The sequence below is a fragment of the Danio rerio genome, chromosome 11, assembly GCF_052040795.2.
Source record: "Danio rerio strain M-AB ecotype USA chromosome 11, GRCz13ab, whole genome shotgun sequence".
NCBI lineage: Eukaryota > Metazoa > Chordata > Actinopteri > Cypriniformes > Danionidae > Danio > Danio rerio.
Window position 1 is genome coordinate 5,857,874 of NC_141031.1, and position 14,421 is coordinate 5,872,294.

The following is a 14,421-nucleotide window of genomic DNA, read 5'->3' on the forward strand; positions in this document are numbered from 1 at the left end:
GGCATGTGATTATGAACAAAATTGTTGGTTTTATCACCAAAAACTGATTTTCAAGTAAAAACTTTTTTAATCAAAATAATAATAATTATTATTATTACTATTATTATTATCATTTCATTTTACATGGCATTCATTGTACAAACATACACATACAATTTTTGACTTCATATATATAAAAATATACCATAAAAATATACCATAAAATAGACATAATCTAGCCATTTTTCTTCATAATGCCTAAACATAAAAAACATTATATATATATATATATATATATATATATATATATATATATATATATATATATATATATATATATATATATATTTATACAGACTGTTTCTTTTGTAAACAACACCCAGAGACTTTAGTCAATTGATTCTGGCATTGCAGTTCTTCTAATCTGCTGTGAAAATACTTTTCTCTCTTTTTGTAATTTTTAGAATATTGATAAAGATTTTTCCTACATTTGGAAAATGAATCTTTGGTTTAGTTAATTGCAAAACTGAGCTTTTTCATGTTTAATTAACTGACAATTTAACAAATTTATAAATTCATTAGTTATTCATTTTCCGTCACCTTAATTCCTTTATTCATGCGGGGTCACCACAGCGCAATGAACGCCAACTTATCCAGAATATGTTTCACACAGCAGATGCCCTTCCTGCTTCCAGCCAGTTTATTCAATATACCTATAGTGCAAACTCCACACAGAAATGTCAACTGACTCAGCCAAGGCTCAAACCAGCAACCTTCTTGCTGTGAGGTGACAGTGGTAAATACTGAGCCCCTGTGTTGCCTTCCTGTCTACTATTAAAATCTAATTAGTTAAGGCTACTTTTAGGATAAAACTTCATGTTTATATTTATACTTGTAACAAACTAACTGACTTCTTGATTGTACTCTTTTACACAGGGGTGCCCAAACTTTTTAGTATAAGGCCAAAAACCAAATATCACTGAGAGGCGTGGGCCGAAGGTAAATATACCAAACTGTATTGCATTACATTTGCCATGGGTAATTTCAATTTATTTTACAATATTTAAAAATAAATAGAAAACATTACTTCAAATCGTATTAACTAATGCAGTAAAACATTTAAAACATTCAACGTAATGCAATAAAAACAGAAACAGCCACATTTATTCACCTTATTCTCCGAGCGGGCGCAGCCATTTGAATCTTTTTGGCTCGAGACTTCCGGTCTCATTCATTTTTAGACATTAAAAAACTGCTCGTTTTGCAGTTTGATGCAAACTGACGTTTTCTTATTATATTGTTCTACTTGATCTGTATTGTCATGCAAACATTTGTTTGTAGAGCAAGTAGTCTGACCGTTTTCTGTCGTTTATTATTCCTAATCACTTCTCCCATAGGCGACTGAATCGGAAGTCCTAAAACAATCGCGACGAGAAAACATGCGCACTTCCGCATTTTAGAATAAGGTCAAAAACACAGTAGAGTTCAATGCTGAGTACACTAGTCAGCAGAATCTGCCTTTGCATTGATTTGCTCACCAGTCTGTTGGTGACAGTATGTACATTTACACAAAATCTCATTAATTAACACCATTTAATAAAAAAAATTATTTAATTAATTTATTAATTAAAATTAATTTAAATAATAATTATTAATTTAATTAATTAGCTTTTTAACAATAAAACAAACACAAAACGATTACATTAGATTTCAAATGACAATCCCTAAACCATCCCCAACATTTGTCCTCTCTTCTCAGATGGGACGGCGGGCCAAATCAAAGGTTACCATGGGCCAACTTGGGCCCTAGTTTGGGCATGTCTGCTTTAAAGTATACAATAAAGTAGTGAAGGCTGCAGGATGGCATAGTGGGTAGCATGTTTCCCTCACAAGCAAGAAGGTCATTGGTTTGAGTCCTGGGCTGGGTCAGTGGCATTTCGATGTGGAGTTTGCATGTTCTCCCCCTGTTTGTGTGGGTTTCCAGGTGCTCTGGTATCCCGGTTAGGCTAAATTGTCCGAAGTGAATGAGTGTATGGATGTTTCCCAGTGATGGGTTGCAGCTGGAAGGGCATCCGCTGTGTAAAACATATGCTGAATAAGTTGGCGGTTAATTGTGCTGTGGTGACCCAAGATTAATAAAGGGTCTAAGCCGAAAATAAACTGAATGTAATTCACGTCAGTTTAAACAGCCATAGTTTTATGTAAAATCACCATATTACAACATGGATGCAACAACAGGTTTGTTATTTAATGTGCAAACTTAAAGTGCTCATAAACAGTTGAAGTCACAACTATTACCCCCCCCCCCCCCCCCCCCTTATGTCTTTTCTAGACATAATAGTTTTATTATTTTCCTTTATTTAGCCAGGAGATCACATTGAGACAGTACTGTCTCTTCTTCCAGTGAGACCTGGTCAAGATGGCAGGCAGCACATAAAGTTTCATATAAAAATCACAAACAATACCACAAAATTACAAAATCACCATTCTTAAAAACATCAGCTCATAACAAACAATTGCAGGTGTCCTTTAAAATGTTGTATAAAAGATGTTTAAAAGTACTCAGAGTCGGAAGAGTGTCAAGATTGAGCTGATTTTGCACTTCTATTATGTTGATTGTTGGTGTGAAATGGTAATAAATTAAAAATATAGGATGGTAATTTACCTAAAAGAGCCTTTAAAATAAATAAGTACAGATGTAATTTAATAACTCATTTTTAACAACTGATTTATTTTATCTTTGCCATGATGACTGTAAATAATATTGGATTAGATATTTTTCAAGACACTTCTATACAGCTTAAAGTGACATTTAAAGGCTTAACTAGGTTAATTAGGTTAACTAGGCAGGTTAGGGTAATTAGGCAAGTTATTGTATACCGATGGATTGTTCTGTAGACTATCGGAAACAAATTGCTTAAAGGGGCTAATAATTTTGTCCTTAAAATGGCTTTTAAAAAAATTAAAACTGCTTTTATTCTAGTCAAAATAAAACAAATAAGACTTTCTCCAGAAGAAAAAATATTATCAGACATACTGTGAAAATGTCCCTGCTCTGTTTAACATCATTTGGGAAATATTTTAAAAAGAAAAAAATTCAATAGGGGCTAATAATTCAGACTTCAACTGTATAGCACACCTTTTAAGTATGCACTAAAACTTTTCTTTATGACTCAGGGGTGTCAAACTCAATTCCTGGAGGGCCGCAGCCCTGCACAGTTTAGTTCCAACCCTGCTCCAACACACTTACCTGTAGGTTTCAAACAAGCCTGAAGGACTCAATTAGTTTGATCAGGTGTGTTTAATTAGGGTTGGAACTAAACTGTGCAGAGCTGCGGCCCTTTTGGGACTGAGTTTGACACCTGTGCCTTATGTGGTTTTCTTTTTCTGTCTACTCTTATCTAATTAGTATACTTTTAGGATAAAACTTCATGTTTATATTTTAATGTGGGGTAAAGTGGTACTCTTTAAAGACTACATTAAAGTGGAGATTAAAGGAACTCAACGTAGTAGTTGCAATACATTTGAAAATAAATTATTTAATTGTCATACATCATTTGCTATGTTGACTTTAAATGGCCAGACAAAATGCAATACTCACTCTATCCAGTAGATGGAAACTAAATACTGTGGTAAACAGTGCACTTTAACTATCTGTTCTCAGAAGTGGCCTGTACTTGATATACGATCATTTCTGAACCCTGATTTATGTTTAGAAGTATAGATGTGAGTGATGAGTGATTTTATTTTAATCCCAGCTGCCTCTTCAAATGCAATTTAAGCAGACTATCACAGATAACCTAATAAAATAGCCTTTATTGTTGTTATATTTTTAGTGCTAGTGATAAATCTGTATATTAGAATGTATTTGTATCTAATCTCGTTACTTAAAACCTTCTTAATACATTATTTTGCAGTGGCAAACGTGCAGGCTGTTTATCTAGCATACAGAGATCAGCGCAGGATATATGTTTACACGAGAAATCCAGCAGCTAGACATTATTGGTGCCTGTGATAAAAGGGAAGGGCCCCTGGCAGGGAACGTCGCCAAATGTATAGATAGCAACATATAGCGCACATGTATGTATATACATTTTTATACAGCTCACACACAAATTAAGAAGGGCGGAGACTAAGTGGTCTGCTTTTGTTCATGTGTCTCGACCATCAACACCAAATATCACCAGGCCCATACACAATTCTTTATAGTAAAGGTCATCACGAGTGGGACCTTCCAGCCCTCATTAGCGTTGAGTCATTTGTAGATGTTTCCTATAGAGTGGGGGAAGGCAGCCTCATTGATTCAGAGGTTTGGAATTTGCATCTGATTGCTGTTTGTCAACCAATGGTTTGACTCCCCGACCGCGGGCACCGCCTCAGATTAGACGCACGTATGATGTTACTGCCAAATTAACCTCTATATCGAAATCAAATGAGGAAGAGAGTAGAGAGAGAGCAGGGTTCATACGGTTCCTATACTCTCTCGTCAGTTCGCGACTGTGATAAAATATTGACCAGGGGAGAGAGAGAGAGAGCGTCACATGCAAGTTGCTTTTACGGTCAAATCAGGAATGTTCCTTCCGCTTCCCAAAACTAAACGGAAGTTAAACTGGTGAGTGAAGTGTTTTTCCCCTTTTCCACATGGACATTTCCCTGTTTGTTTTGGCTATATGGGAAATGCTGTGCCTCTCGTGCATGAATGCCACCTTAGAGATGTGTACTTGTCAGTGTTTTGTTGTTTAAAGCTAATCTGCTCATGTGTTTGTTTGACATTAGCTGGAGGAGGGTAGTGTATCTTACAGCCATCAGAATAAACACACGATACAGTAGCTAACTGCCACCAGACACGCTATTTATACATGCAAATTAGTGTAAATCCCCGGACTGTTTTACCTTTTAAACATCTTCTTGGATGTAGATTTGATGAGGTAAGTCACGTTTTGATGACATTCTTGAGTCTAGATTGACTATCTGTGATCTTGTGTATTGGTTAGGAAGTAGTCTATTGATTTTACATTTTTTTTGCATGCAGTTGGCTTTTTAAAGGCAAATCATTTCTGAACATTGGCAAGGCATTTGCAGATTTGCAGAACTTCATGACTGTTTCTGTACACAAATGATAACAATGATGATAAGGCTACTTATTATATATATATATATATATATATATATATATTTTAGATTATGGCTAACCAAAGCAGAATAAAATATCTTTAAAGTTTGGTAATAATGCAGTAATAATAATATAATTAAACATGAAGTGGTGGTGGTTTTGCTCTGTGCTGTTCTTTAGAAAAATAATCTATTTCTAAATTTTAAATCTTCAATTTCTGAATTGTTTATTTATTTATTTATTATTAGCTTGTTTGTTTAACAGGGACAATACACTTGACATTGTTATACGTACATCTAGCATATAGCATAAAGCTAATTTGCAGCCCTCGTGCCTGGTTAGGCTTTACATTAAAAACTAAAAAAAAACAACAACAAAAACAAGAATAAAAACAATACAACAAACAAGCCACAATGATCTCAGTCTGCATTTGAATACGGATTTAAGGACTTTCAGTGGTTTTTATGGCATGTCCATCTCCAAATTCCCAGGAGTAAAAGAAACCTTTTTAAGAAGTCCCGTTGGAAATGTGGGTTAAGACTGATTTGATTCTCTCCATTCTTAATAAGCTCTTTAAATTGGCGCAGAGCAGATTTGTTCAGCCTTAATTAGATTTCAGTTCCACTTAAACAGAAAAGCACATTTGTTTTGCAGACTACATGGCTTCATCACACGCTGCTGAAATAATACAACCACTGTGTTTGTGTGTGTGTGTGTGTGTGTGTGTGTGTGTGTGGGTTTATATATCTATGTATGCTTGTATGCCTGTATTTATTTGGATTTAACTTTGGATTTGTAGTCTGCTGTCTGGATTTTTTAGCCATTGTAAAAAAAATCTGGTTTCTGGTTGGTTTAAGGGGCCTCCTGCTAAATGCCTTTTAGCTTGGAAGAGAGAGGATTAGTGTTGAAGATGTGTTTGGTGGTGAATTTCAGTTCCTAAGAAACCCGATGTATGCGCTGTAATAAAATAGTCACAGTGAACTTTCTCACAGGCGTCATGTGGTAATAATGTGGTTCGGTTTTTGCCTGATGACATGGTTCTACATTTGCAGACATGGCTACGCTAGGACCATTAGTGTCATCCTTTTCTAGTGGAGACATTGATAATGTGAAAGAGTCATCAGAGTTGCATGGCATGAATAAGGATGGATTTCACTGTTAAATAAACAGAAGAGACAACACCAAAAGAGGAACTTTGATAATAGTTTGGCAGTGTTTGACATCAGTTCCATTGGTACGATATGATCTTAAATGCTGCTATAATTGTGTTACACATGCTTTCAATATAAGATAAATGTGCAAGCACACAACTATTAAATCTTATCAGGGATACTTGTGTGCACTGCATACACATTCTGTGTATCCCAGGGGTGTTGGTTACCTGCATATGTGATGTTTAATTTGGCCTGGGGTTGTTTGTATGTGAAATAAGTGGGTGTGGGGTTTGAACCGATAAGATGAGGTACGCGAAGGAATGAGGCCCTGCATCCTGTCACACCTGTCCTGATCAGAATGAAGCAACCGTATCAGCCATCATCTTATTTGCAGGAGTTGGCAAACTCTGCTGTCAGCTGGCCAGACTGGTTTTTGCTTAGCGTGTTACTAGGTAGTGAGCGGGATCAGATATCTACTGTCTCAGCTCAAGGAGGGAACTGCTCTGTTTTTAGATTAATCTATGTGCGTGTGGCCGTTTTAGCACAGGGCTGTTGGGCAACAGTGTACGCAAGTGAAACAGAAAGCGCCATTGAAAAAAAAAAAAGTGTTGTGCTAAAGCTGACCGTGTGTGCTTCGCATATTTGTTTGGTACAAATCCTTTATTTATAACTGCATTTTGGCATTCGTGGACACACACATACGCTCTGCCTTTAATATATTTGATATGCCTATAAAAAGCAGAGCTTCGGAATAGCATTCTGAGTGCTTGGAGGAGGTTGTGTGGACTCCGTTGAGTGGCTTGGCTCGGGATCAAACTGCGCCTTTGCCAAAAGCCACATATTAAAACGTTTCTGTGGTGCACTGCTTTTCACCTCAAGCACCTGCCAAAAAAGCGATGATTTCACCGTTTGGGAGTTTGCCATAAGGGAATCCCGGCCAGCTGATCGTCAGCTTTCTTTCTGCTCAGCAACTCTGGAGTGATGCTAGGAAAGAGGTTCTGCTAACAGAAACTGCATCCTTTCAACCTGTGGAGTGTTTTCGGCGACTGCCTAATTTGGTTAACAAACCATACGGCTGTTTTAAGGCTGGCAGTTTGCCATCATAGTTGCACGCAAACAAAATCAACAGACTTGATTTGCTGAATTACAACATTAATCACTCTGTCCTTTTGTTTGATTTGTATTTATATTACTGTCAATAACTGAATAGACTGGATTCTTAAACAAGTTAAACAATACACACATGCACACATACCCTCCACTCTCTATAGCCCTGCGTGAGACTATCAGCCAACCCGTTGAGCCAGTTTATTACCATCAGGGCTGATGGTTTGCAGGCTAATGCTTGTGGAAAATCAGCAGTTCAAGCCAACCCCCACTTGGACCTCCTGAATACAAATGAACATGCAAATGCGAGTTAAAAGGGGTCTTCAGATGCTCATTTCCAGGTTGAAAATTTCTTAAAGGTCACCTATAATGAAAATAATTTTTTGTAAGCTGTTTGGACAGAACTGTCTGTAGGTATAGTTTGTATTGGAGCGCTATAAAGACATTAAGTCTGTTTGTTTTTATTTTCTGAAATTCAGGATCCAAACCCTCCCATTTTTAAGCCCACCACAACCTGACATAGAAGTGCGGTTTCCCCGCCCACAGAATGTCAGATTGATTGACAGCCGCCTATTAACATGCCTCCATAGTAATGCGTATAATATCAACAACACGTTCGCAAAGCAACTGGGATTAATAGATCTGTTCAGCTCTCTGTGATCAGCAGCACCTCAAGAATGAGTCTTTCAAGTTTAAAACGTTTCTAAAACAGTGCATGTTTGTAATAAAGACAGTAATATCGATTCGTTATTCTTCAACACAGCCACATGTCAGTACAATTATAAAATAAGATGCTTCAATCCTGGTTTGTGAACGTTAAATCAAGTTTATTTTTGTAAATTACTATAACGGATGTCCATACAGCAGTGCATGTTAACTAGGGATGTAACGGTATCAAAATTTCACGGTACGGTAATACCTCGGTATGACTGGCACGGTACGGTATTGATTGAATCATTTACAGGAAAAACAAAACTAATGAAAATACCCCAAAAAAGTGCCAAAAGTGTCAGTGACATACAAATTAGCCATCTATCTGTAAGCTTTGAAACAGAAACTTCAATTTTTCAATTTTAGTACAAAAAATTATTAAACCATGTAAAAAAATTAAGTTTCAATTTAGTATTGCTGAAAACTCGTCACACTCAACATTTAATCACTAACTCACTCATTTAGATAGAGATGGGTTTAAAGGAAAATTATCATATAACTATAATCTGGTAAAAGCTGGGATCTCTGGTCATTTACAATGTCCCCTGCAACAGAAAAAAACCCTCTCATTTGGGACTGAGGTTTCTGGGACAGAGATATGACTTGGCCCAGGTTGACAGCAGTGGGTAACATTGTGCATTGTCTTTCCACCACTTGAGAGGATGAGCCATGAGTGAGATAGAGGTCTCTTTGCAGTACAAGTCAATGTCTGCATCAATCTGAACAGTGTGCTGTGTTTCTGCAGTCCCCATGACTGTTATTAGTCGTATTCCCCAACTTGCAGGCACGTGCACACATAGGGCTCAACCTGTGCAGTGCACATGCCCTTTTTAGTCTTGGATAGAAAGTGCCCTTCCAAAATGATCAAAAGTGCCCCCGCGACGCGACACACCCTCCGTCCCGCCCTTCAGTAGGCGCGCGATAACACCGCTTTTGAGTATGCGCGCTCAACCGAAAAAACCGAAATGCTTCCACACATCCGATTAAAACCCCGCTTTAGGTTCGATCATTTCCAGCTCTTTTTCATTCCCGCTACTAGCAGCACACTCCATTTCCGCATTACTGGATCTGTAGCGACAACAGACCGCAAAGGATGATGGCCACGCCTGGGCTGATGGGAATTGTAGTTTCCGCTACCTCCCGTTCGCTTCATTCGCCTGAGCAAATTTTCTCAGAAGACCTATAGTTTTATTGAGTCATGCGACTATGGTAATATTAAAAAAATTCGCTATTGCAGTATGACGGTATTTACAAGACCGTTACATCCCTAATGTTAACATGTATTTCGTCACATTCGCTGTGCAAAAACATTGCAAAGCTAAACACGCGTGTGTGCGCAAACTTTATAATGACATTGTGTGTGACTCATTTTTGTAGAAAGACTTGAATTGACTCCACAATAAGCACATCCAATAATCGTTGGGAAAGTTCTTACTGTAGTAAGGGATATCTGCTTTATTCTTGTCTGTCACTGTGCTGCTTATGCGTGAGATGCAGCAGGAGAAGTTACACCCATCAGAGCAATAGTGAGCGATCTCTATAGCTGCGTCCCAAATCGCATACTTATGCACTATTCTACTGCATTTTGTAGTATAAATAGTGTAAGTAGTGTGTTCACACTGAAAACCCTTACAATAATAAGTGCACTTTAATTACCCGGATGATGCACTCATCTAGCCGCTAAAATGAAGTGTGTAATGATGGACACTTCACGCACTCAACGACCGCAGGTTTGCTTACGTAGCGGAAGGGGCGGAGCTATCGTACGCACATGTTGAATAACTTTAATTATGTTGGATGGTGAAAGCAAAATTCTCCTACGAGAGGGATTATAGCGCCTCCCGATGGTGAATTAATTGATAATTCGGTCGTTTATTTCACTCATTTGGCAACCGTCAAACGTCATCAGGGAAACGGTTTCAATATCCGCTTAGTAAAAAAACATTAGTGTGCCATTTGGGACGCCACTACATACATATACTATCCTGTTAAGTGTGTAAGTGCATAAGTACATAGTGCATAGTGTATAGTGTGCCATTTGGGACGCAGCTTATGTCTCTGACACGCACATGGGAATGGTGGGCGTGGGAAAAACAACTAATTTCCATTTAAAGGCACAGGCAGCAAAAACAGCTACAAATCAAAACAGCTCAAATTTTCAATATACCAAAGGTATACTTAATAATTTGATGGGTATTTTGAGCTGAAACTTTACAAACACATTCACAAAAGACTTTGCTTAAATCTTAAAAAAGGGGTAAAACAAATGCTCTTTAATGATGGTGTAAAAAAAACTCTCTTTTAACCTTGCCAAAACCAACTCATTTTGGCCCATCTCTCCTAAAATGCTAATGAGCTACTGGAAAAACTGTCATTGTCTGTACTGCTCCCCCACAACGCTCTCTTCTGTGTGGCATGTTGCTAAGAGTTGCTAAGTTAGCAGAACTGTAAAAGTTTCTCAATATGCATGCTTAAGCGATCTTTTGCTTTGTGTTTTCGTCCAACGTCATCATCAACCGCTAAAGTCACTTCCAAATTCCAATACTCAGGACCGCAAGAACAGAGGATGCATGAAAGAGCCTGGATGTGTTCTCGATTTCAAGGATGCATCAACTTGAGTGCAGCGCTCGCTCAAAGGTCTTTACGGCCAAAGAGTAGGAGTGAAAAGCAGCATTTTATGTTCACTGTTGAACAAAGATATAAGTTGATTATCTCAGGAGTTTCCCTAAGTGAGACGGTGAAATTAAACATTTGCATGAAAATTTTAATAAAGGCAAAAACACATGCAAAGGTGTTTATTTGCTCAAATTTGAATTAAAATCTGATTTATTTGTATTGTGCACAGTATCTTTGTAAGGCTTTTGAATGTGTTGTATCAGTATAGACATAGAAATAACATCAAAGTCATTGTTTTAATGTTGTAACATTAAGGGTGTCACGATCCTCCAAATCCTCGATTCGATTACATTTTCGAATCTAAAGGCACGATTCGATTTTCGATTATGAATAATTAATTAATTAATGACCAATTAATTATTTGTAGCCTACCGTTTAATCTACCTGCATGGTCTTTGTTTTACCCATAAATAAATCATACAGTAAATGAATAAAGGCAAGATACACACATAATTACCACCTGTCAATCACTTTTTCTGCGGGACTCGTGAATGGGCAGTGATCTGTGTCGTTATAATGGCGTCGGTAAAAAAGACGCACAACCAACAGGAACCAGCCAACAGTATCTGAGGTGTTCGCTAAAATGACTAAGTACAAGTGAGTGAAAGATTGAAGCAGTCCTCTGACTGCCTGGACCTGCTGTCTCGAGCGCATGGCTGTGTCTGTGTGGTCACGTGATGTGCATTTTCAGAGGTAGAGAGGAAGGAGGGCTGCTCAGAAATGCTACACGCCACTGTGGATGTCAAATCATTGTCGTTCTAAAATGCCATTTAAAAACAAAGACAGTGTAAACAGGGCCTGAGTGTGTTCTTTTCGCGAGCGGATTTGCAACGGGGGTGGGCGGAGGATTGCGATGCCGGTGTTGTCTATCGGATGAACCGTACGTAATACGTACATAGCAGAGCTTGCAAAACTGTGTTTTTTTTTTTGTCGACAACACGAACGTTGTCAACATAACTCACTGGAAATCTAAAATGCTCACACACCGGCAACTTCATTGAAAGAGGAGAGGATTTAAGTTCTCTCGACGGGTCTCCTGCTTCTGCAGTTTAACAAGCACTTCAACAAGCCTGTATATATATATATATATATATATATATATATATATATATATATATATATATATATATATATATATATATATATATATATATGTATATATATATATGTATATATGTATGTATGTATATATATATATATATATATATATATATATATGTATATATGTATGTTTATGTTCAATTTAATTTTTTACTTGTTTGCTTTTACTGCCTTGTTTAACAAAGAGCTGTTGTGTAATACATTTATCCCACCTTTATATGTGCATCCCACGCAATATGTGTATCTGCAATAGTCACATCGCAAGACTCGCAATGTAGAGTCTGAATTATAGTTGACCAGGAGCCAGAGAACACATCTGATTTGTAGAGTCACTGCTAAGTTTAACCATAATAGAGTGAAAGATTATCATTTGCAGGTGTTTTTTTTTAATACCTTTGACTTAGCATTTCAAGAGAGTTTAGGCACAAAGGATGTTTGGAGGTGAATAAATGTATTTTATTGTTTATACGATTTATGGCAACAAAATGTTTTTCTTACTTAGATTTTTTTGTCGTGTTTCTAGTCCAAATATCTTCATTTCAAAGCAAAAATAAGATTTATATTTTATTTACCCCTCTGGTATATCATTTTGCTTATTTAAAAAAAAAATATTTCTTCTGAAGGTGAAAACAAAACAATATTTTTACTTGATCTACAAGAACTTTTAGATATTTGGCTGTGAAACGAGACAAAACAAAGTATGAGAAGCATTTTTTGCATTGTGATTATTTAATTTGCATAGCTGAAGACTGTTAAGACTCCAAAAAACGTAGAACTTTTCAAAAGCCTTTTCAAAAATCTTGTGAAACAGTATTCCTATCTTTACAGCAGAAAAGATATTGCAATATCACATTTTTCGAATATCGTTCAGCCCTTGTATATATGCATCTGCTTGTTACAAATTTAGTGATTGTTACAGCATAGCGAACAAGGCTTGGCTAAATGTACACGAAGCGCACCACTGCATCTAAAAGCGGGATTAAAAAAACCTGAATGGCCTTATGTTATTCATCTTGTTTGCGTGACGGCAGGTCATTTCTGTCTCTACACGGTTGCACGTTTACATTTCTCTGCTATCTAGATACCACACACAGGGAAATTCCGTTTTTATGCTCGTAAATTCTGCCATGTCAACCAGATGGAAATCAGAAACGATATCTGCGGAGTCTGGCAAAAGGTTCAATCCCACTTTTAGATGCAGTGGTGCGCTTCGTGTACATTCAACCAAGCCCTGTTTGCTATCCTGTATCACTCACTAAATTTGTAACAACAGATGCATATATGCTTGCCATAAGCATTCTTGCTCTCTCTTTATTATTTTAGGCTAGATGACACATCAGGCTTTTAATGGCCCATCTAAGCTATTATTAAAAATGAAGAACAAAAAGTAGCCCAGTTTTACTTGAATTGAAATATGCTCAATGAATGCAAAGAAATTTTATTTTTATAATAGTAAGACTAATATAAACTACTAAAATACATATTAATAATATATCATTTATTCCTCTAAATTTTTTTGCAAAAAAAAAAAAAAATGCGATTCTCATTTTAGCCAGAATTAAGCAGCCCTAGTTTTATTTATGTCTGCTTTTTATGTCTACTAAGTATTTTATGTTAACTATTTTTATGTTCCAAAAATCTGTCTTTAGAGGCAATTAAATACTAATTTACGATGAAAGCTCTAAAGTTTTACTCTGGGCAAAACAAAGATTTTAATTGATTGGATTTGATTGATTGATTGATTGATTAATTGATTGGTCTGGTCTGATCTGATTGATTGATTGATTCATTCATTCATTCATTGATCTGGTCTGATTGATTGATTGATTTGATTGATTTGATTGATTGATTGATTGATTTGATTGATTGATTGATTTGATTGATTGATTGATTAATCTGATCTGATTGATTGGTTGGTTCAAGAAATAAATGCATCATAGGCTATTTGATACGTATACTTTAGCATGATTTTTCTGATGCTGTTGTTGAAGAAATTTTAACAAAGGTTTGTTTCTTTTGAGAACGGCACTGCAAAAAATGCTTTTCTTACTTAGATTTTTGTCTTGTTTGTAGTCCAAATATCTAAAGATTCTTAAATTAAGAAGACTTGTCTGGACAAGCAAAACATATTGTCTTGTTTTAAGAAATAATATGCCAAAGTGAAGTTTTCCCTAAAACAAGCAACATAAACTGCTAATGGGGAAGCAAAATAATCTTATGTCAAAAGAAAAAAAAAAGATTATTTTGCTTACCTTATTGGCAGATTATTGATCATGTTTTAAGGAAAAACTAACTTTAATTTGGCATATTATTTCTTAAAACAAGACATTATGATTTGCTTGCCTAGAAAATTCTTCTTTATTTAAGAATTTTTAAACATTTGCGCTAGACACAAGACAAAAGATCTAAGGAAGAAAAGTGTTTTTTTGCAGTGCAGCTGATTGGTCCAAAAAGAATAGTTAACAGCACACGCAACAAAGAAGGAGAATGACGAAACAGGAAGCGTTCATTTTAAATACACCGCTGAGAAATGACACTGTAATAAGTATAATGAGCCATAAGCTCAAACAAACCTCGTTG

At 36.4% G+C, this 14,421-nt stretch overlaps 1 protein-coding gene across 3 annotated transcripts in view; it reads left to right on the forward strand.

Moving 5' to 3' along the window:
* Nucleotides 1–4,305: 4,305 nt before the first annotated feature.
* Nucleotides 4,306–14,421, forward strand: part of arid3a (AT-rich interaction domain 3A) — a 70,134-nt gene continuing 60,018 nt past the window's right edge. For 2 of the 3 annotated variants that reach the window (XM_087273157.1, XM_087273160.1), the window contains exon 1: nt 4,306–4,591. The gene's annotated coding sequence lies outside the window, so the exon portion shown is untranslated. Of the gene's footprint in view, nt 4,592–4,767; nt 4,908–14,421 lie in introns of those variants that run through there. The other variant, XM_087273158.1, reaches the window with a different exon arrangement.